This window comes from Sus scrofa, chromosome 16, assembly GCF_000003025.6.
Source record: "Sus scrofa isolate TJ Tabasco breed Duroc chromosome 16, Sscrofa11.1, whole genome shotgun sequence".
NCBI classification, from domain to species: Eukaryota; Metazoa; Chordata; class Mammalia; order Artiodactyla; family Suidae; genus Sus; species Sus scrofa.
In genome coordinates this window covers 71,336,994-71,361,411 of record NC_010458.4, presented here as the reverse complement: position 1 = coordinate 71,361,411, position 24,418 = coordinate 71,336,994, and the positions used below count along the sequence as shown (strand labels likewise).

Below are 24,418 nucleotides of genomic sequence, written 5' to 3'. Positions count from 1 at the left end.
TGGCAGTTGTGGCTCTGTATGCGTGACCCATGGCCTGTGTGAAGCTGTGTCTGTGACTCTGTGTGTCTCCCCAGCTCAGCATCTGTTGGTTTCAGGCTATATAGGGGAGGGGTCAGGGTGGCCACTTGTATCAAGACGCCCACCTGGGACTTGCCTACGCGTCCAGGTATCTTCAGGAAGAGCCATGTGAGGGCCTAGCCTTCTGCGTCTGTTCAGGTATGGAGACATTTATTTTTAGCTGTGCCAATGAGTGCCTGGTGGTGAAATCAGTGTTTATATCCTTGGCATCCTCATGGGTTTGGGTTTATGTCTGTCCCTATTTATGTCTGCACACAGAGCTACCCATCTAAATAACCTCAAAAACCAAATATTCTCCTGTTTACCTCATATCCTCATCTCTTTCCTTTCCTCCGCCCTCCCTTTCTATTTGCAGCTTATTTTCAGCAAAGAAAATGGCTCTTGTGGCTCGCAAACCCCAGCCACACTCTTGGTTGACAAGTCTCTACAGATGGATAAAGATTTTAGCAGGACTGTTATGCAACCCAGGATCCCCCAGTCCCTCCTCCTTGGTTTCCTTTCAACCAGGGGGCCAGGGAGTGTTAAAACCGTAGCCCAACTATTCCCGCTAATGCAAGCAGCACCCGGGATTTCTGTTCACAGGACTGCAGAGACGGAGATCACCTAGATTAGATTTCCCCATTTCACAGACTGAGAAACTGAGGTCCCCGGAGATGGCGAGGGAGGCCTTTCCAAAGGTCACTCCCTGTGCGTTAAGGTCCGTCTCTGCCGTTCCCTTGGCCAGTGCTCCTTCGACAGGAGGGCACAGCACTCCTGGGAAATAGCCGCACAGACGGCCAAATCGCAAGAATATGAAGCACACTGATTTCGTCGCAGAGCGCCTGGCAGCTCTTTTAGTAGAGGGCAGTTATATGCAAACCCCAAGAAGACGAAGCTGCCTGGCAGAAAAGCTGGGAAGGCTATCCCCAACTCTCTGGACGCCATCAGTCCATCAGTTCTAAAATCCTGTCTCCCTGGGCGGGAGGGCCGCAGTTTAGCAAGTGCTTCACTGTACATCACCCCGTTCTGTCCTCAGAGCGACGACTCTTGGGGTGGTGCTGCTACTGCTTTTTAACCAAGGAGGAAACGGGGGGGCGGGGGGGACTCTGAAAGGAGACGCTGTTCGTTCAAGGTCAAGTGGCCCTTTTGACACAGAAGTGGAATTAAAGCTCAGGTCTTCCAGGAGCCTGTCCAGTCCAGGAAGTGTATCACCAATGCCCTGGGGTCCCATCAGCAGGGCAGGGCCTAGCATTTGCTGTCCTGGTGTTTGGGGGAGAGGGGCCTGGGGGACATTCAGATGGAGCCTGAGGTTCTGAGGGTTTCTATGTCCCCTCCCAGCCAGCAGGCGGAGACCCTGAAAAAAAGGTTACCGTGGCAACACACATTCCTCCTAGAGTGAGTCACGCCAAAGAGAGCCTTTCAGTGGGTGGGACTTGGAGAAAGTTTCAAAAGTTGATTCCTTCTCCAGGCACCCACCCCCTTCCACCGCCACCCCCCCTCCACTCCAGGCTTTGTCGATGTGGCAGCTGAGGGCTGCGAGTTAACTATCTCTTCCCCCAACCCCTCCCATTTCAGAGCTTTTCTCCTCCTGCAAATAGACCCTTGCTTTCGGCCAGTCCCCACCTACCCCGTCTCCCACGTCATGCTCCCTGGAGGGTCATGCAGACATTTGAGAATATCTGAAGACTGAAGGCTGTCACCGCCTTCTTGTTCACTGCCACTGTCTCAGTCTCTGTCTCTTTGTCTCTGTCTCTCTCTCTCTCTCTCACTCACACACACACTCTATGTCCAGTGTAAAGGGTTTGCAGTTGCCTTGAAGCCTATTCAAAGGCTAGTCCATGACTTCTCATTCTGAGACCCTCCTTTGAAAGTTTCAGAGGACGTCAGGCACCCTAAAGACCATTAAGCCCACCCTCCCACTTTACAGTCAGGGAAACTAAGTCCAGAGGAGACACTTACCTAAGATGATCCATAAAATGTGTGCCTGAAGTCTGCCTCTCTACTTTTAATGTGCTTCTCCCCTGCCGTCAGAACTTGGCTGTATAGCAATTTAACCCCAGAGAATTGCTGGTGAAAATGCTTTCTCTATGGGTTCTGCATAGAATAGAATTTTCTGGAGGAAAACGTGTGCCTCTCTGTTCCTTTGGAGCATACTGGGCTTCCTGGAAGCCATGCCTTCCCCCAGTGCCCTTTTTTCTCTTGGTGTCCTTGGGGACTCAGGAAGTCCACTCATCATCCGGCCAGTGAAGCCAAGGACTGGAAGGGGTTACCTGAAGAAGAGCTAACACGCTAGAAGGCTCCACACCAGCCTTGTGTAGGGCTTGAGCTTCTCAAAGCAAGATGTGAGAAGCTTGCCCTGGACCCCTGTGCATCCTGCCTTCTCCCTTCCACTCTTTACAGCACATCCCCCGCCACAACCAGCCTCCCATCAGACCCAGGGCCTCTGCTGGACCATATCAGATGTCTGGGGTCTTCAGAGCTACACACACACAGGGCTACTGCTGGTGAGATCCTGTGTTTACAACCCAGGGAGCCCAGGATGGGAACAATGCCTAACTCAAGACCAACTGATAGGGCTATATCGGGCTGAACGGCACCGGAATCAGAGGTGTGTGTGTGTGTGTGTGTGTGTGTGTGTTAGGGACAGAGGTTGGAGAGGGGAGAATTCCAGGAAAACGGGACCCTTCCCAGAAGTTCTGCTTAAAGGTGAAGACTCCCCCTTTGTCTTCCAGAGACCAATTTATCATTCATGCAAAGGCCCTTTTGGAAAACAGAGGCTCTGACCCAGAACCAAGTCTAGGAAGTTTCTTCTGGAATGGGAAGCAGGGCAGGCTCTGGCCAACGGCCGGTGCTTCTTGCAGCTGTGCCCAGATCAGATTCCCGGGAAAGGAGGCTGCCGCATTTGTAAAGGCGCCTCTGAAACCAGAGAGACGGACACCGAAAGAGCCAGAGACAAAAAGTCCCGAAAAGACAGTCTGATCATTTTCTGCACACCTAGAGGGGGAGACCGAGTTACCTTGCTTTCACCTGAAAAGCAACAGGCAGCCAGCCCATGGCCCCTGCGCTTAACGGGAGCAGGGGTGGAGCCCCGAAGGAGCTACACATCCTGCCCGTGATCCGGGAGACCCCCGCACGCAGCGTCCCCTCCCCTGTACACAAAGGGGAGGTGTGACCCTGGGACCAGAGAAGGGACAGACAGGGCAGGGGGGGCGCGTACCTCAGTGGCAGGCAGGCAGGCAGCAGGCGAGCGGGCTCCGGGCAGTCTGAAGGTCTGCGGGAATGTGGAGGGGTTTAGAGCCTGGCAACAGGAAACCACTGGGAGCTCTGGGCTGGGTCTGTCTCCCCCTCCACCCGCGGTCCCTCCTCCTCCGGTGTCTCCTCCTTCCCCTCCCCCTCCCCTTCTCCCTGCAGCCAAAGCCCTCTCTGTCTTCTTCCACTTTTGCTCCCTCTCCCTGCGGCGGGCCGGCCTGCTGTCCTGACCAGCCTCCCCAGCCCTGCCTGCCACATGGGTTCCGGAGCTGTTGCCTGAACAGACTGACCGAACGCCAGGGCTGGAGGGCCCTGCAGGCATCACCTAGAACAACTTGCTTGTTGTTCAGAGGGGAGCTGAGGCCTGGAGAGGGCAAGGGATTACCCAGGAGTTCCCAGGGGCAGCACCAGGCCTGAGTGTCTTGATTTTATGACCAGAGCCTCCCTAACATTGGGCAATGCTGAGGAGGGCAGAGCGGTCCGAGGGGGTTGTATCTGTGGCAAAGGCAAGGCCAGGACTCCCCTCTGTCCAGACAAGAGAAGCTGCCATCGATGGCATCATCGCTGATGATTCGGAATACGGTCTAAAAATAACCATAACTCTAACTCTAGTTGTGCCACCACCAGACGCATAACGGATTCGCTTTCTAGCGGGGTCATCTGTGTCATCAATATAGAACAGATAGAAGGTGATTGATGATATTGGTTTTAATCACAGAGGTAACAGTGGCCAAGGTTTACTGAGGGCCTAGAATTTTCACAACAAACCATTGACTGAGATATGGTGATTATGTCTTTTTTTTTTCCCTAATAAGGAAACAGAGGTTCCAAGGGGCTGAGTTATTGGCTCAAGGTCACCTGACTAGAAGCGGTGTAGGCAGGCTGAATCTGCATCCAGCGTGGTTCACTTTTATGCTCTATGAACTTCTTGGTGCAACAGGTCTTGGTTGAATATGTATGAGTATTTTGATGAGAGTATGAGTATTTATGAGGGCATGCCTAGCACTTTGAAAGGTATGAGAATTGATAGCTGGCCCTTGTCCTCAAGGAGCTTTGAACCTTGCTGAGAGGGCATGTCTTATGCAGCCACCCACTCACATGAGCCGTAGAGATCAGGTTTATCCCAGGGGTTCAGAGAGGCAGGATCTCTGTGTTGGTACAGGCAGAGAAGGCTTCCTGGAAGAAGTGGCTCTTGAAGCATGGAATAACATGGAACGAAGACAGAGAACATTCCCATGAACTTCTGTACCATGTGGCTTCTGCCTCCTCTGCCATCCTTGCTGCCTGCACTCTCCTCCTTTTTCACTCTACTCCAGCCACAGCGGCTTCCTTTCAGTTCAACATCCATATTATTCCCACCCCAGGATCTTTGCACTTGCTCTTACCTCTGCTAGGACCTTTTTTTCCAACTGATTTTCCTGTGCCTGGAGTTTTTTCACCCTTCAGGCTCTGTTATAATGTCATCTCCTAAGAGAGGCCCTCCCTGACCCCTTCTCTTGCAGGCACAGCTCAGCCCCTTACACTATTTTATTTCCTTCCTGGTACTGTCACCATCAGAAGCTATTTGTCACCCCTACTAGACAGAGGCTCATGAGAACAGGGACTTCATGTGTCTTGTTCACTGCACTGCTCCAAGGGTCTAGAACAGTAGCCAACACAAAGCTGGCTCTCAGTCGATGTGGAAGTTGTCTTCTAATAAGGTTCCAGCCTGGACTAGTGCCCAAGAATGATCTTCAAGAGATCCCCACATCTGTAAAAATCTGGGTGTCTGTCCATTTTTCTTCAGAGAGGGTCCGTGCCTTCCTTCAGGTTTCCAAAGGGACCAGTCAGGAATCCAAGAAACAATCTCTGCTCCAGACGACCCCCAAAGGCCCCTCCCTGGTCCAAAAGCCAAGATCAGGTTCTCTGCCTTGGCTGCTCAATATGGGTGCTGGCCGACTCCTCAAATATCTGTTTGCAGTCCAGACAGATATATGTTTTTATAGAATTGGTTGCTATAGCTCCCAGGGTTTCATGGGGGCTAAATTTAACTTAAATGTTGTGTTTTTCTTCATACACTAAGATAATGACTCTGGTGAGAATGAGCTGATGGAACGATCCCTGGTGTTGGCAGGGGTTCCCTTGGTTTAGGACCTGGGAAACCTGGCTGGGGCTAGGCCATAGCTCTGGAACAGAGATTCCATCTGGGGGCCGCTACAAGCTGGGGAGACCCTACACCCAGATTCCTTGGAGGAAAATGCAGGTTTTCTATCTAGAAGTGAGAACACCCTAGGGGAGTAGGAATCTCTGAAGCAAGATGACATTGACCTAGAAAGGGAGGCCACTGGGACTAAGGCTGGTCCTTCTGCCACCACCAAAGGCACAGCCAGGAGAAGGGAGAGCAGGGCAGCTGGGCCGGTGTGCTAGAGCTGGATGCCAGTCTCTGCTCTGCCACTGAGTCACTGAGTGACACAGGGCTCCTCCGTGTTCCCCTCCAAGCTACACCTTTCCCATTGGTCAGTAGATTGAACAGCATAAGAGTAGCAATAAGAGCCAGCATTTATTAAACACCTACTAGACGCCAAACACTTGGTGCATATTTTCTGAACTTTTATAAAATAGAAACTATTATTATACCCATTTTAGAGATGTGGAAAGTGAATTTCAGTGGAAAGTGAATTTCAAATTGATAACATGCCCAAGCTCATGTACCAAGTACTTAATCAAATCAGAGGTTCAAGCCCAGATTTAAGGGACACCAGAGCCCGGGTGCTTAACTCTTACCCTCTACCTGCTCCTAAGTGGCCCTCCAGCTCTGCCATCTGTGGACTCTGGAGCACACAGCCACTGGTGCTCATCTCCCTAGTTGAGGGTATTGCTGACGGAACATCGGATGGGATCAGCTTTCCAACTTGCAGAATAAGAAGTCAGCACCTTGGGGTCCCTGCCACCTGCCCACCACTCCATCCAGCCTCTCCCCAGCTGTGCTCCTCTAGGTACCACCCCTGCTACCTTGGTCCTGCCTTTCCTGACCTAGCACTCAGCACAGCCTTAGAGTCCCAGGGCAATGCCCACAGGTGCATGCCATCCGGGCTCCCCACACCTCCCAGAACCTGAGCAGCCTCCATCGCTCCTTCACTGATGCCATTGCCCTGGGGCTACAGCAGTAAATAGGACAAAGGGAGTTCCCATCGTGGTGCAGTGGTTGAATCCGACTAGGAACCATGAGGTTGAGGGTTCGGTCCCTGCCCTTGCTCAGTGGGTTAATGATCCAGCGTTGCCGTGATCTGTGGTGTAGGTTGCAGACGCGGCTCGGATCCCACGTTGCTGTGGCTCTGGCATAGGCTCCGGTGGCTACAGCTCCAATTCGACCCCTAGCCTGGGAACCTCCATATGCCGCAGAAGCGGCCCAAAGAAATAGCAAAAAAAAAAAAGACAAAAAAAAAAAAATAGGACAAAGAATGATGTCCTTGGGCCTTTTACATTCCAGTAGCTGGAGGCAGGGGATGAAAGAGTTTCAGGTTGTAAGCAATTCTATGAATGAACTGAACAAGAAGACTTGAGATGCTAATGGGGGGACTATTCAGATGGTCAAGGTAGGCCTGTGGAGGAGTCTAATTTTGAGGGAGTTGAATGATGAGTCAGTGAGAAGGGCTGGGGGCAGAGTGTTCCAGGCAAGGGGGGGACAAGTGTCAGACCCTGGGTGGGCAGATCTTGGTTTCTTCAAGTGACTGCTAGTGGAACTGGAATTTCCGATCAGAGGTTTCTCTTCTCCTCCTGGCCTTCCTCTGCCTCATTGCTGTTATTTTTTACATCCGTTGGGCCATTCCAAAGAACATCTTCATCTGTTTTCTCAGCAAATGACAGAGCCATCCTGTGAGGGAATCAGCAGAGGGCTTAGAACCTACATTGTAGACGTGAGGAAACAGGGGCCCCAATCACCCAGCGGAGCAGGGCTCAGAACCAGGTCTCCTGAGCCCTGGCTCAGAGGCATCTCAGCCACACTGAGAACCTGCTTGTCTTTCTGCTCATAACTCCAGAATCTCTGTTCCCCTGAACCACCTGATGGACCTTCTCTGGGAGCTGGAATAGGGCCAGATGAGCAATCAGTGTTGCCATGTTCCAGCAGAAATACCCCGACAGGGCTGAACTCTGGAAATAGATGGGGGAGACTCTGTTGATTGGGTTTTTAGCAAGAAAGAAAGCAGCCAAGCAGAAAGTTAAATATACGAAGGCGGTGCTGGAGTTCCCATTGTGGCTCTTTGGGTTATGAACCTGATGTAGTGTCCCTGAGGATGGGGTTCGATCCCTGGCCTTGCTCAGTGGGTTAAGGATCCAGTGTTGCCGCAAGCTGCCATGTAGCTCAAGATTGCAGATTGGATCTGGCGTTGCTGTAGCTGTGGTGTAGGCTGGCAGCTGCAGCTCTGATTCAACCCCTAGCCTGGGAACTTCCATATGCTGCAGGTACGGCCCTGAAAAGAAACAAAACAAAACAAAAAAATAAATAAAAGCAGTGCCAAGAAACATCCCCTAAGGCCTCCCATTGGAAACAGTGGTTCTGATCTCCAGGCTGTAAATCCTGAGGGAGTCTTGCAGGTAAAAAACTTGATCAGTTTTGCATGTAGGAACTTGAGGGCTTGTGGCAGACCAAGTCCCGTTCAAATATGAGTAAACTGGGAAGAGAGATTATAATATCCAGTGTATCTCAGCAGACACTGAGAAAAACATTTTTTGTCCATTATCTCATTTAATCTGCACTTAATATATGCACTTCATTTCCCATTATTGCTATAATAAATTACTCCAAACTTGGTGACGTAAACACACATTTATGGAGTTCCCTTGTGGTGCAGTAGGTTAAGGATGTGGAGGTGTCATTGCAGCAGCTCAGATCCCTGCTGTGGCACAGGTTGATCCCTGGCCAGGGAACTTCCACTTGCCTTGGGTGTGGCCCAAAAAAACAAACAAACAACCCCCCCTCACATTTACTATTTTAATTTCTGGAGGTCAGAAGTCCTAAAATCAAGATTTGGCAGGGCCGTGTTCCTTCACGACATTCGAAGAGAGAATCTGTTTCCTTGCCTTTTTCCCTTCTAGAGGCCCCCTGCTTTCCTTGGCTTGTGGTCCATCCTCCATGCTCCGGGCATCACTCCAACCTCTGCTTCCATTGTTGCATCTCCTTTTTCTGACTTTGACCCTCTTGCCTCCTTCTTATGGAGCTGAGATATGGGAAAGCAAAGCTGGAAGCTAGGGAAAGGATGAATTAAAAGTGGGGACTGGAGGAGGGCAGGGTGTGCACAAAAGAGTTAATACAGCAGGCCTGGGATTGTTACCCCTAGAAAGGCCTGGCTCAAAATGTTGGTCTGGGGACCTGGCCAGCAAAGAGTTTCCTGCACTGTTAGAACACTGTCCTCAAATGACGAAGGTGGCTCCCTATGCCTCGATTGCTCGTACAAATAACATGGCTTATGCCCAGTATCTTTTCCTTGGCTATGAAGGTGGCAGTGTTTACTAACTGTACATAGCCAAGGACGTGTATTTACAGTTATGGGAATTAGAACCTGGATGTCTTTCGTGGGGGGCTTATTTTGTCTTCCATGGGTAGGTATGATTCCCATTCCCATTCCAAAGGTGAGGAAACACAGCAGAGAAGTAAATCTCTTGCTCAAAAACCCACACAAGTCGCCTAAGTCCAGACCCCAGCTCTTTTATCACCACTAATCACAGTTCTGCCTCTGCCACACTCTTGGTGAGGATGCCACCCTTTCCCATCTGCCCCAAATCCACCCATCCCTTGAGCCCAGGCTGAATCTTCCCTACTCTTGCAAAATTTTCAGCTGATAAGAGCCTTTGGTCCTAACCAACCCTATACCTCTTTATATGGCTGGGGAAATCGAGGCTCACAGAGGTCAGAGTGTAGAGAACAGAGCCTGGAGCCCCTGTCTCCCAACTCCAAGCCCAGGCGGAGACCAGCTCTGGCTGCTCCAAGTTTCTGGAGGCAGGGACTAGACCGGCTGGTCCCTCTGGGCTGAAGATTAGGTGTCACCACTCTGAAATGCACCCTTTGTCTGGCTCAAGTCAAGATCTGGGTACAGGGAGCCTGACTCAGCCTGTCGTCCTGTTACTGTATCTTTGGGCCGGCTCTCCCATTGGCTGAAGGGCACAAAGACCCCTTTGTCTTCTGGCCCTTGGTCCCCTGGGCAGAGTGGCCCCCAACCAAGGCAAGGCCAAAGGGAGAGGAGGATGAAATTTCATGTCAGCACCCTCCCCGCTTGCAACACTCCCACTGGGCAAATTCAGATTTTCCCTCAGCTCTTTCAGTTCACAAAGGACGTTTATATCCATGATCTTAGGCAGAGGCATAGTCAGTCTCTCCAGTAGAAAAGTCAGGATTCACTCAGCACATGTGGGCTTGAGCAGAGTCTGCTCAAGGATCCTGCTCATGTCACCTGGGTGGCCCAGGTGGAGCTGAAGTGACAGCCTCAAACTTAACACTCAGTCTAAGGCTCTTTCCATTAAGGAGCTGCCTCTACCCAGGGTCCAGGGAGGGCTCGCCCAGGCACCTCCTCACAGCCCCCTTCTCCACCGAGGTGACACACAGCACACCATGTATTGGACGCACTTCCTCACGTTGACACCCAAGGGGAACCCACCCAAGGGGAACTGTTTATTTGAGCTGCCATTAGGTTGTGCCCTTAGTAGGACCTGTGCCCTGCAGCCCCGACTGTGATCTGTCCTGAGCAGCCACCTTTCCTCTCCACCTTGGCTTCCTTGTTATAAAATGAGCATGAATATAATACCTGACCCACCTGGGTGCAAAGTCAGTGTACGATTCAAGTGAGCGGTATTTCAGAGTGAATAAAGAGCAGCAAGGTTAAAAGACCCAAACTAAGAGGCAGATCTCTGTGCCTGGATCCTGCAGGGAGTGACATCACTCTTGTCATTTCTCCTCCAGCCTCCGCTTCCTCAAAGGTGATGTTCAGCCTCTCCCTTTATGAGAATCTTGTGTGGATTAAAGGAAATCATATATGTTAAGACGTTTGGCTCAAAGTTGCATATCCTTCCTTATCAATAAATGTTACCTGTCTTATAGTGGATCATTAAACATTCCCCAAGGTGTGTCCACAAAATATTAGTCCTCAGATAAAAAGGGGGATCCTGGGTTCCAGTGAGTTAGGGACATGTGCGTCTGCCACCTTCCTCATGGCTCTTTCTGAAGCACATGAGACCTTTAAAGACGGAAAGTTCTGCAGATAAGAAACCTGTGTAACCCTGTTAAAACTCTACCCATCCCTCTTTTTCCATGAATTTCTGAATGCAACCAACAGCACTCATGTTTCATGAGACAGCTTTGGGGAGTGTCTATTTGGTCCAGTGCCCTTGTCCAAAGACGGGACTAAAGTTCAGGAAGATAAAGGGACTTGCTCTGGGTCACGTGGCCAGTAAATGGTAGAGCTGGGACTTGACTCAAGCTTATGGATTCTTTGACCTACTGCTCTTTTAAAGAACCCTGAGAAAACACCTTCTGCTATTGATACTCTCTACATGTCAAAGATTGGGAGGCTGGTTTCATAACCACTTATTCTTTATCTGGGGTTCCATATCCATGACTGAGGAGGCCGGGCTCCCTCTGTCCTGAGCTGTCTCCCCACAGCCCCCAGTAGGTTGGAGGAGCTCGGCAATGGATTGCTTCTGCCTCCTCCCATCCCTGGCTCCAGAACATTGCAGCTGCTGGTCCAGGTCCAGGGAACACTCACACGCAGGCACCAATTTTCTTCTGAAACCCCACACGCCTAGAAATCTTTTCTGAAGGAGGGGGAAAGCCCAATAACCCAACCCAACAACGTGGCAGCTCTTACATGTTCCCTGACGTGGCCCCACAAACCAAGCCTCTCTTCTGTTTTAGCAGCTGTGGACCCAGGAGTAATGACGGCCCCGCCAGCCCAGCAACGTGGCGGCCAATGCTATGACTCAGCCAAGCTGGGGGGCAGCCTGGAGCCTCTGTTGATCTTTGGCTCCCAGGGCTGGGCAGACAGGGGACACAGAAGGGAGATCTGGATCAACCAGTGGGGGCCCCTACCCCGTTTTCCCCACCATTGCCTGGATAAGGCAGGCTGCATGACGCTCTTCTGAGACTGAGCCAGCCCTGCCCCAATATGTCATCTCTCCCCGCTCCTGGCTTCTGTTCTCCAGCAGCAGCTTCTTGTTGTAAATGCTGGAGACTTTTCATGCCAGCCTCCTTCTGTAGGAGTTCCACGCAGTAGCCTTAAGGAGGCAGAACGAGGGCCAGAGGGGCGGGTCTCCAGGCCCCCAGCCCATCTCTGCCTTCAGCCAAAGCAGAGCTACTTTTGTCTGTCTGACCTATGAGGCTTTTGCCTAAGATTTCATTTCTTAAAACGGTTTCACCACTTAAAAAAAAAAAAAAAGTAGGAGTTCCCATTGCGACTCAGTGGATTAAGAACCTGAGCAGTAGCAATGAGAATGAGGGTTCAGTCCTTGGCCTCGCTCAGTGGGTTAAGGATCCAGAATTGCTGCAAGCTTCAGCGTAGGTCGCAGATGCCTTGGATCTGGTGTTGCTGTGGCTGTGGCATAGGCTTCAGGTGCAGCTCTGATTCAGCCCTTAGCCTGAGAACTTCCATATGCCACAGGTAGAGCCATAAAAAGCAGATATCGATATAAATATAGATATATTTAGCCCACTGGCTTTACAGTGAAGAAAAAATGAGCAGAGAAAGTCTAATCTGTTCTAGAACACAGAGTATCACCAACTCACTACCATACTCTACGGTACCTTGGGAAAGGGGAGGGTTCCAAGAGCTGAGTGTGCGCCCCAGAGGAGGTCAGACCCACTGCCCAGAAGCCAGCCATCAGCTCACCCCAGACAGGCAGCCTCGAGCCCTACTTCCTCCCCAAACCAGGAGGTAGGGGTTCCATCCAGCAGCCCGGTACATCCCCGCAAGAGAATCCAGGGTCGCCAGGGAGGCCAGTGCTGCCTCTTCAGAGACCTGCAGGTGACAGATGTGAGCAGCCCCTCTAAGCAACGTACCAGGACTAGCAGGGCCTGTGCCAACCTGAAAAGACTCTGACACGCCCAGAGGCTCTGAGATCCCTTCTCCCTCTCTTAAATGTTTGCTCCTCCAACAAGATCCATCTGCGGGAGAAATTTGTCTGTTGGCCACCAGTTGGGCACCTTCATGATGGGGTCTGGTTCACTTTTCTTTAAGGGAACTCACCATCCCTCCCCTGTGGGAGAAAGGCCAGTGACTTCCTTTCCAGTTTGAGAAACTTTAATGAGACCTAGCCGCCTGCTTCTTTCTCTCTCCTAATCTGTTTCTTTTCTCCTCCATCTTCTCCTTTCTCTCTCCTGTTTTGTTTGTTTGTTTTGTGTGTGTGTGTGTGTGTGTGTGTTTGTTTCTTTTAGGGCTGCAGCTGCAGCATATGGAGGTTCCCAAGCTAGGGGTCGAATCAGAGCTGTAGCTGCTAGCCTACACCACAGCCACAGCAATGCCAGATCCTTAATCCACTGAGCGAGGCCAGGGATTGAACCTGCGTCCTCATGGATCCTGGTCAGATTCATTTCTGCTGAGCCATCATGGGAACTCCTCCTTTCTCTTCTCTCCTTCCTTTCGGCCTGGGCCTTTCCTCTTCCTTTCCCAGCCAGCTGAAGACATGTTTTTTGAAGAGAGCACGAGACAAGGAGTCCAGAGCCTGGGGTCTTCATCCACTTTGTAAATGACTTGGGCAAGTCACCTCCCCTCTCTGGGCCGTCAGCTCATTTGCAAAACGAGGCTCTTGGGTTAGGTCATGGTTTCCAAACAGCAGAGGATGAGGACCAAAGTGAGGGCGCTCAGGCTCCCTCCTTGGACCCCAGAGGCAGTGTTGTTTGGCTGTTTTAATAGGGGTCTCGGCTAAGAAACTCTTGAAAATCACTAAGTCATTTAGTGCAAGGCCTTCCAGCCTTTAAATTCAGTATTTCCTCTCCTCTTTCTATTCTGTCTCCTGCTTCCCTCCGTCGCTCAGATCCCAAAGTTTGCCAGCAGATCCTTCGGAGTCTCTAGGGTGGCACCTCTATGTCTGTCCTGCTGTCTCTCCAGAGGCCAGGCTCTGCCCTTTCTCTTGCAACGTGCGAGAAGATTGTTTCTTTCCAGAAATCCCAGAACAGTGAGAGACCCCCGGGGCTATGATGAGTTGTAACCAGCCACCCGTCTTGGTCCCCGGTCCCAGGGCTGAGATCTCCACCTCCCACCCTCCCCCTCTAAACGGCCCGCTTCCCAGCCTTATCCCAAGTTGGATTATTCTCCTGATTCAGACATTTTTGTGGTGTGAAATCATCTCCGCCCCAGCCAGCTGAAGCCAGGAGCTCGCTGCAGCCCACAGCAGCTCCCCGGCCCTCCCTTCCCCTGCCACGTCCCACACCCTCAGTGCCTCTTCTCCAAGCTCTCTGAATGTCCAGTTGCTTTCCTTCCGAGGCTAAAAAGAAATACAGAGGGAGTGGCAGGGGTATATCAGAGAGTCAGCTCTGTCCCCTTAGCTCCTTTGCAGGTGCTGGCTCAGGGCTGACTCCCGGGTAAAGGGAACGAAAAGGAGCTTGTGAAATCGAGGGACAGAGTCCAAGAAGACAGAGAGATGGGGAGAGAGGGAGAGACACATGGACAGAGGCTGTCACGGTCAAGAGAGAGACAGAGGTGAGGAGAGGGGACGAGGCCGACACAGAGAAACAAATGTGGAGAAAATGACCCAAAACTTAGCAAGAAGACCAAAGGTGACTGCGTAGCCTCTGGATGTTAGACTAAAGCGTGGCTAACAAGCCCATCCAAGGATTATCTTCTCTAGGGGGCATACTGTTGTTTGACTTGCTATTTACTGTTGATAAGGGCTCTGGCTCTGAAGTCACATATTCACTCATGGATTTCCGCCCAGTTAAAGAGAGAAGCCCAGGAGTTCCCGTCGTGGCTCAGGGGTTAACAAATCTGACTAGGAACCATGAGGTTGCGGGTTCGATCCCTGGCCTTGCTCAGTGGGTTAAGGATCCGGTGTAGCCGTGAGCTGTGGTGTAGGTTGCAAAAGCGGCTCGGATCCCGCATTTCTGTGGCTCTAGTGTAGGCCGGCGGCTACAGCTCTGATTCGACCCCTAGTCTGGGAACCTCCATATGCTGCAGATGTGGCCCTGGAAAAAGGCAAAAAGACATAAAAATAAAAAAGAACCCCAGAGGTGACAGTTTTGCATGCCCTGAAGGATATTAACCAGTTTAGTCTATGGCCTAGCAAACATTTTCCAGGCTGCCTTTAGTGCCTGGGTACACGTGGGCTCTCTTTGACTTCTCCTTGAGTCTGCTGTAACACCTTCATCAACAGGGCAGATAAATCACTGATAGATGCCCAGGTTTCATGTCATGAGTCATGCTTTTAGCTTTAAAAATAAAAAAAAACAAAACAAAACTGTATTTTGACAAGAGAAGCAAAAATAGGATGAGCCAGGTGAAGAAAGAGGGAGAGGCAGAGTTAGAGAAAGAAAGGGAGAGACACATCGAGAGACTGGCTGGAGAAAGTGCCACAGAGAAAGAGAGAAAGGCAGAGTCAAATCCACACGCGGAATCAGAGAGAAAGTCAGAGAGAGAGAGAGAGATGCGGGCTAAAAGCAGAGAGCAGGGTCGGCCATGCACACATGCAAAATCATGGATAGTGGCAGCTTCTGAAGAGGGAATGGATTGGAGTGGAAAACAAGTGAGAGGGACCTTATACGTCTGTAATTCTGTATGGCATTTTTTATGGACATATCATCACCTGTTATTTTATGGTTTTAAAATAGGGCTTCAGGAGTTCCCCATGAGGCACAGCAGAAATGAATCTGACCAGGAACAATGATGTTGCGGGTTCGATCCCTGGCCTCGCTCAGTGGGTTAAGGATCCGGCGTTGCCATGAGCTGTGGTATAGGTTGCAGCTGTGGTATAGGTCGGGCATTGCTGTGGCTGTGGTGTAGGCCAGCAGCTGTAGCTCTGATTAGACCCCCAGCCCAAGAACCTCTATGTCATGGGTGCTGCTCTAAAAGGAAAAAAGATCCCCAAAAAATTGAAATAAAAATAAAATAGGGATTCAGACATAGAAAGGAAGAGAGAGACTGAGAGAGGAAGAAACCAGTGAGAGCAGCACAAGTAGCAGTGAGAGCAGCACAAGTAGGAAAAGCAAGACTCGATGATAGGTCCTTGAGGCAGGACCAAGAATGGTTCACACCTGCTCCTTGTGTTCCCTGAGCTTGAAGCCTGGCATAGGGTGGGTGTGGTGCTGTCAGAAGTCTGTGTGGGAGGCATGGCAGGAGCTGCAGGAGCAGAGAAGAGGCCGATGTGGAGGAGACAGACAGGACAGGAACTGGCCCCAAGATCTGGGGCCAGTGGAGGGGCAAACAGGAGCTGGGTGGCCTGCTCCCTCCTTCCAGAGGCACCCAAGGCAGGTGCCTTTCGGAGATGTGGGGTCAGGGAAAGAGAGGACAAGAGAGCCTCCCCAGAGATGCTTCTCCAGGGCCCGGAATCTGCCCTGAGAATTGCCAGGCCAGCAGGTTCATTAGCCTCCTAAGGGGGAGAGGACTGAGTGCTTGTCACATCCAATCAATTTAAGAAACAGGTAAGTCAGGCCCAGGTTGGGGGAATGTGGGTCGGGGGGGACTTGCTCAAGGCCACATGGTTAGTCTGCATATCATCAAGACTGGGAACCAAGGCTGTGACTCTCTTAGATATTCTCTCCACTCTTGCCCCACAGTCTACTTGCAACACGGCAACTGGAAAGAATCTTAAAATGCAGATCACTTCGGGAGTTCCCTTGGCGCAGCGGAAATGAATCTGACTAGTAACCATGACACGTCAGGTTCGATCCCTGGCCTCACTCAGTGGGTTAAGGATCTGGCATTGCCATGAGCTGTGGCGTACGTCACAGATGCGGCTTGGATCTGGTGTGTTGTTCCTGTGGTGTAGGCCGGCAGCTGTCGCTCCGATTGGACCCTTAGCCTAGGAACCTCCATATGCTGCAGGTGCGGCCCTAAAAAAAGAAAAATAAAAAAATAATGCACATCACTTCATGTCCACTCCCTGCTTGAAACTTTGCAGAATTCTCTCCCCTCGTATCCAATGAGATATGTGGATCTTCTTAAGAGGGATCTTTACAGGAACTTGACTGATCTGGGAAATTGATCTCTCTCTTTTGAAAAAAAAAATCAAATTATTTATATAGACAGGGGCTCTATCCCCACCCTCTAAAAATTTGGCCAAGGCCCCAGAGCTCGGGGCAGCTCTGCCTGTGTCCTATACATCAGGTCGTCCTCAGGTTCAGGACTCTCCTTCTCGGATCCCTCAAATGCTCACTCTTGGCAGGTGGAGCTGACTGAGCTGGCCCCCTTCATCTCCTTCCCAGGGTGCTGAAGTTCTTTCATCTGCTAGATGCTTATTCCCTATGGGATGAAAAAGAACTCCAAAGGAGAAAGTTCTTATTACAGCTGTCCTTTGATTTAGCATATGGAAGTTCATCTCTTTTGCCATTTCTTCCTTCCTTCTTCCTGCTCCCTGGAATGCAGACATAATGGCTGGAGTGTCAGCAGCCATATTGGACCCCAAAAGTGACCTTAGGAATGGAAGCCATGGGTTAAGGGGATGGGGAAGAAAGGCAGAAAGAGCCTGGTGCCTGACTACCAAGGAGTGCCCTATCAGTCCTGGAATTTTACCTGATAGAATTATCACTTCTGTCTTATTTAAGCCACTATTATTTGGGGGTTTTCCATTATATGTAGCCCAACCTAATTTTAATTTTTTCATCCTTAATATTCCCTAAACATTTGTTTTAATCCAAATTATTTTTTCTTGGTCCCCAACATCCCATGTGATCTGGCCCCAGCTATTAGCCTTCAGCTCAAAGTACTCACTCCCTCACTTCATTCTCTCTGCCTACACGGGTCTCTCTGTCAACACGATTGCTGTTTTACCAAAGACACCTGGCACTTGCTGTTTCCTCTGGAATGGCCCAACCCCAGCTATTCACAGACACGCTCTCCTCTAACCATCTCAGCTCAACTAATTCCTGAGAGAAACCTTCACTAGCCACCTCACCTCAAAGATCCATTCTCCACCCCCTGATCTCCAGGCACTCTGTCATAGCACTGCAGGGGGATTTTCTTTATAGCACTTACCACAAGATAAATTCACCTTGTGTGTTTATTCATAGGCATGTTCTGTCTCCCTCTACCCGGAATCTAAGCGTCCCATGAGGGGACCTTGTCTGTCCCGGTCACCTGTACAGCCTTGGTGCCTCACACCATGCCTACATTTGTTTGACAGTGATGATCTTTCTGTTTTCAAGAACTCCCCATATAAATTTTATGTTTATTACAATTTTTTAAAAAATCAGTCTTGCTGGGTGCAAAGATTAGGTTTAAGGAATACAGTTATATTAAAGAAATTTATACTAACAAATGTTAAGGTTAATTGGAATTTGCTTTCTTTATGCTTTTTTAATTTTTTTTTAATTTTGTCTTTTGAGGGCTGTGCCCATGGCATATGGAAGTTCCCAGGCTAGGGGTCGAATCAGAACTGCAGCTGCCAGCCTACATCACCGCCACAGCAACACAGGATCCAAGCTGAGTCTTCGACCTACACTGCAGCTCATAGCAATGCTGTATCCTTTAACCCACTGAGCAAGGCCGGGGATGGAACCCCCATCCTAATGGATACTAGTCAGTTTCATTATTGCTGAGCCATTATGGGAACTCCCTCTTTATGCTTTTTTTTAAAATTGAAGTATAGTTAATTTACAATGTTGTGTTCGTTTCAGATGTACAGCGAAGTGATTCAGTTTGTGGGTGTGTGTGTGTGTGTATTCTTTTTCAGTTCCTTTTCCATTATACGTTATTACAAGACAATGAGTATAGTTCCCTTTGTTATGCAGTAGGTCCTTGTTGTTTATCTATTTTATATACAGTAGTGTATATGTTAATCCCAAACTTCTAATTTATCTCTCCACCTCCCCCCCCAGTCCAATCTGGTTTTTAATTACTGGCAAAATCACATGATGTACTATTTTCTAAAGACTCTACAGTACTTCTTTTGACTGTGTTTCCCCCCCTATTCACAATAAAAAAGAATTTCACAGAAAAAAGAATTTGCCATTTGCCAGGCATGTGCTCTGGGCAATAAAGGCAGGAATCAGACATGAATTGTGCCCATAGGTGAGTGATGGTTTTTGTGCATGAGAAAAGGCACATGTACACATGGCTGAGAGACACTATAATCAGCAGCCCACACAAATCTTGAAAACAGTCACAAAAGACCTTATATCGCATCATACCATTCAGGTAAAAGGTCCAGAACAGGCAAACTTATAGGGACAGAAAGATGGTTCATAGTTGTCTAGAGCTGGGGGTAGGAGTCAGGGGTAGGGCAGGGGTGGTCCTAGGAAGAACGGGGAATGGCTGCTAATGGGTATATACTTCTTTGGGGCGTGATTAAAATAGCCTAGAATAGATAGTGGTAACAGCTGCACAGCTCTGTGGATATACTAAAAACTATGGATGGTACACCTTAAATGTATGAATTGCATGGTGTACTGGTTACCAGTGCTGCCATAACAAAGTACCACATACTGGGTGACTTAACAGAAATTTGCTTTCTCAAAAGTGAGGAGACTATATGTCTGAGATCAAGGCGCTAGCAGTGTTGGTTTCTTCCAAGGCCTCTAGCCTCCTGGGTTGTAAATAGCTGTCTTCTCCCTGTGTCGTCTTCACATGTTCTTCCCTCTGTGTCTGTGTCCAAAATTCCTCTTCTTGGAATTCCTGTTGTGGCTCAGCAGAAATGAATCTGACTAGTATCCATGAGGACAAAGGTTCAATTCCTGGCCTTGCTCAGTGTGTTAAGGATCCGGCGTTGCCATGAACTGTGGTGTAGGTCATAGATGTGGCTCTGATTCCAAGTTGCTGGGGCTCTGGCATAGGCGAGAAGCTATAGCTCTGATTCCCTGGGAACTGTCATATGCCATGAGTGCAGCCCTAAAAAGATAAAAGATGAAAAATATTAAAAAAAAATTTTTTTTAAATTTCTCTTCTTAAGATGTGTTAAGCACCTGGCACTGTCTCTGTGAGGATGCAGGTTGGATCCCTGGCCTTGCTCAGTGAATTAAGGATCTGACATTGCTGTGGCTGCAGCTCTGATTCAACCCCTAGCCTGGGAACTTCCATATGCCTCAGGTGTGGCCATTAAAAAAAAAAATGTGGTACAGGTGTTCCCTGGTGGCTCAGTGAGTTAAGGATATGGCATTTTCACTGCTGTGGTTTGAGTAGCTGCTATGGCACAGATTTGATCCTGGCCTGCACACAGCTTGTGCCTGGCATGCTATGCGCACAGCCAAAAAAGATGTGCTACATATGTATACAATGGAATATTACTCAGCCATTAAAAATAATGAAAAATGCCATTCACAGCAACATGAATTCAACTAGATATTATCATACTAAGTGACGTAAGTCAGAAGGCGAAAGACAAATACCATATGATATCACTTATAATGTGAAATCTAAGCTATGGCACAAACGAACCTAGCTACAAAACAGACTCATAGAGAACAGACTGGTTGCCAAGGAAGAGGGGGGAGGGGGAGGGATGGACTGGGAGTCTGTGGTTAGTAGATACCAACCATTACATTTAGAATGGATAAGCAAGATCCTAGCCTATGTAGCACAAGGAACTCTATCCAATCTCCTTGGATAGACCATGTTAGAAAAGAATATTAAAAAGAATGAATATATGTGTATAATTGAGTCACTTTGCTGTACAGCAGAAGTTGGCACAATATTATGAATCAACTATAATTTTTAAAAAATTGAAATTAATAAATATCCCTCTTCTTAAAAAGATACTGTCATCTGGGATTAGGGCCTACCCTAATGACCGCATTTTAATTTAAGCCCAAGTTTAAAGACTCTGTCTTCAAGTGTTCTCAGGAACGGGGGGTTAGGACCTCACCATATGAATTTCAGGGGACGTAATTCAGCCTGTTGCATATAGTACACGAATTATCTATCAATAAAGCTGTTAAAAGAAAGAGAAAGAAGGAAGGAAGGAGGGAGGGATTCACCAAGAGCAAAGCCACAACTTGCTGGGAGATTCAGGAGGGGGAACCTGCTCTTGCAGGGGTCCCGGGAGTGACAGTGAGGATGAAAATGTGGAAGCACATTTGAGAGCTGCCTCTGGGCAGTTTAAAGAGTCTCTTGAGCACAAATATGTCACTCCCCTGCCTAAACGTCATTCCTCACACGATACCCTCCAAGCTCCTTAAGGCAGTGTTGAGTCCCTGCATGGCCCGGCCCCTGCCTACCTGCCAGGCTCATCTCTCAACACCTCCCATCCTGTGCCCCCACCCCACATTCTGCTAAACTCATCCATTTGTAATTGCTCTATGACACCAGGCTCTCTTGAACCTGCAGCTGCCTCTGCATCTCCTGTTCTCCCTGCCTAGGAAACTTCCCTGTGGACCTAAACTGCTCAGGCCTACCCTCCTTCAGGGCTCAGCCTAGACATCACTTCCTCTGGAGAGCCCCTCTGGTTCCCAGACACTGGGTTAGGTGCCCCCTCTCTAGGCTCCCTAACTGTTTACTCATCTCTCCTGGACACTACACTATGGGTTCCCTAAGGGGACAAATGAGAGCTTCTTCTGCATTATGTCCCTAGCATTGGCACCGTGCCTGGCCCGAAAGGGCTCGATCACTCATTCAAGTGAATGGGATTATATGTGAGGTGGAAGGCACAGGAAAGGCTCAAGGGGTACCCCCTTTTAGACCTGTATCTTTTCTCTCTTCCTCTTTTTTTTTTTTGCCACACTTGGTATATGGAAATTCCCAGGCCAGGGATCGAACCAGCCAGGTCCTTAACCTGGTCCAGGAACTCCGACCCCTCTCACCTCTGAATCACACAGCTTTCTGGTCCCCCTCGCTGGAGAGAACCTCTCTGAAGTCTTCACTTAGCCCTCAGGCCGTGGCTGTCTGTGAGCCAGGACCAGGTGGCTCCTGGACTGAATTCAGGCAAGGGATCCTTCCACACCTTAAGGTCCTTCTCCAGTTTCCAACCCAGGGTTTCAGCCCCAAGGCCAGGCAGCATCCACCTTTCCTCAGCTGCTCAGCTGGTCAAGGAATCAGAAAGAGAGCCCTGTGCTCCTCGGGAGGGCAGCCAAGGGAGCTGGGTAATGGAAAGCCTGGGAGAGCAAAGATCCATTAGGGGGAATCTCAGAGCCCTTCACCCAGTGACCTCCCAGGGCCTCGCCTCTCTTTCCAGTGAAAAATACCATTTCCCTGCTATTTCTCAGCAACTCTCAAAGGTCCAGAGGAAAGACAGCCAGGAAGAGGCCAGGAGGGAGAGGACGTCACCGAACATACAAAGGGGTAGTGTGCCGGCCTGAGCAGGGCTTCCAGGTGCAGTCATCGGCCAGCACCTTCACCATCTCTGCCATATCCTTATCGCACCTATTGTCTTGTTTGCTTTATTTTAGCTTATTCTTAAAAACCTAAGTATGTTTAATTTAAAGGAGAGCTTGTATGTTTAATTTAAAGGAGAGCTTGTATTACTAGTAAGTGAAAGAGTATCACTAGCCATAGCGGATGTGTCCTCTTTGTCCGCGGGAACTACCCTCCGCCCCTCCACATCCGCACCGAGGATGGTCTGAAGCCCCCCTCAGTGGGCTCCCACAGCCTGTTTCGTTTTAGGTCTGGCCAGTAGGCAGCATGTTAGGAGCCTGGGAAGAGGAGAAAGAGAGTGTGGTTGCCATATTCATTACCCAGCCCCTAACCTGGAGGGTGGCAGCAGACTCACTGTGTCCCTTAGCCCAGGGGCCCAGGTCTGGTCCATTGCCCATCACCTGTTCTAGAAACCACCTCTCCCCTCGCCACCCGGGCCCCATGCTGTTACTTCCCCGGGGGAACTGCGAAGCCCCTGTGGTTTGCCTCTGTGGGGCCACATCTGCATAAATAGTCCCTTGATTAAATCCTCAGATTACCCATATTGAAAGTGCCACCTGTTTCCTGCCAGGAACCTGACTAATAGACTTGTCATAAATAGAAAGCAATTGACAGGGTGCTAATTAAAGGATGGTATTAGGAGTTCCCCTCCTGGCTCAGTGGTTAACAACAGACTAGGATCCATGAGGACGTGGGTTGAATCCCCGGCCTTACTCGGTGGGTTAAGGATCCCGCATTGCTGTGAGCTGTGATGTAGGTCACAGACGTGGCTCAGATCCCACCTTGCTGTGGCCTAGGCTGGCAGCAACAAGCTCTAATTGGACCCCTAGCCTGGGAACCTCCATATGCTATGGGTGCGGCCCTGAAAAGACAAAAAAAAAAAAAGGTATTAACTTCTACTCAGTGTAAAAAGGAAGGGGGGGAGGAACTTCTGTATAATGCTAGAAAATGACAAATTAGGTGAAAAACGAACAAGCAAAAACAAAACATCAAGGTGCTGAACAATGTTTAGAGTGCAAGGAAGAGAAAGAGAAAAACGTGTATATGTGTTTGCTTATATATTTTCAAAGAGAAAAAGTTGAAAGCTAAAGCAGAAATTAATAGAAATGTTGACCTTAGGGAGAGAAAAAAAAAAAGATTGCTGATAAAAGCTAGCTTTCTGAATACACCTGGTTGTATAATTCTAATTTTGGAACTATTCAGTGTTTTGCATAATTGGAAATGCTAAATCACGTCAAAGAGATAAAGTAAATTCTCAAAATAAAAGAAAAAAGCACAAATGAGCCTAGTTGTATTATCAAGTTTCTGGCGTAACCAACCTTAGCATCATTATTTCAAGTATATTTAATAGTATTTTGGCTGTTCATCCTTATTGAGATGTACACTTAGAAAAAAAGTACGTTCATATTCTTATTTTTAGTATTGATATTAGTATCTTGGTATAATAGGATAAAGATATAAATTGTATACATAGTAAAGGAAATAAATTATATCATTAGCAACCAATATTTACAGTCTAAAAAATTTTTAGGAGTTGCCTAGTGGCTTAATGGGTTAAGGATCTGGTATTGTCACTGCTGTGGCTCCAGTTGCTGCTGTGGTGCAGGTTCGATCCCTGGCCTGGGAAATTCTGTATGCTGTGGGTACAGCCAAAAAAAGAGAGATAAATTTTTAAAATAAAAAGTTGGAGTTCCCATCGTGGCTCGATGGGTTAAGGACCTTACATTATCTCTGTGACAATGCAGGTTCAATCCTTGGCCTTGTTAAGGATCCAGTGTTGCCAACAAGCTGAGGCGTAGGTTGCAAATGCGGCTCCGATCTGGTGTTGCTGTGGCTGTGGTGTAAGCCTGTGCTATAGCTCCGATTCGACTCCTAGCCTGGGAAATTCCGTATGCCACAGGTGCAGCTGTAAGTAAAGGGAGGGAGGGAGGAAGGCAGGAAGGAAGGAATCCAACCAGCCAAATCTAGAATGTGAGAAATTCTGCAGGACAAATAGATAGTTTCTTCAATAAAGGGCATGAAAAAATAAGTAAATGTGAAAAAACGTGGGACAGTGGGAGAAACTGCAGTAGATTCAATGGGACATAAGAATAGGGCAGGATGGGTTTCTTTGCATTTCGATTCAAATCAGCCAAATAGAAATAAAGATTTTTGAGATAATCTGGACAATCTGAACACAGATGGTACTGGATGATATAAAGGATCACTATTTTTTTTAAATACTTTATTTTTATTTTATTTATTTATTTATTTATTTTTGTCTTTTTGCTATTTCTTGGGCCGCTCCCGTGGCATATGGAGGTTCCCAGGCTAGGGGTCGAATCGGAGCTGCAGCCTCCAGCCTACGCCAGAGTCACAGCAACGCAGGATCCGAGCCGCATCTGCAACCTATACCACAGGTCACAGCAACGCCGGATCGTCAACCCACTGAGCAAGGCCAGGGATCGAACCCGAAACCTCATGGTTCCTAGTCGGATTCACTAACCACTGCGCCACGACGGGAACTCCAGGATCACTTTTTTAATTGTGTTAGGTAAGATGTTGCAGTTGTGGCTCCAACTGAAAAGAAAGTTCTTATCTGTTAGCTTTACATACAGAAGTATTTATGAGTATGATGATATATAAGATTTATTTTGAAATACTTCTGAAAAAAA

At 48.8% G+C, this 24,418-nt stretch overlaps 2 long non-coding RNA genes across 2 annotated transcripts in view; one reads left to right on the top strand and one right to left on the bottom strand.

The window, feature by feature from the left end:
* Positions 1-24,418, top strand: part of LOC110257252 — a 137,824-nt gene that overhangs the window by 73,610 nt on the left and 39,796 nt on the right. The window lies entirely within an intron of this gene.
* Positions 7,099-22,460, bottom strand: LOC110257253. Its single transcript, XR_002339618.1, has 2 exons — positions 21,215-22,460; positions 7,099-7,159 (listed from the first exon to the last, which is right to left on the bottom strand). It is a non-coding gene; the product is annotated as an uncharacterized LOC110257253 (long non-coding RNA).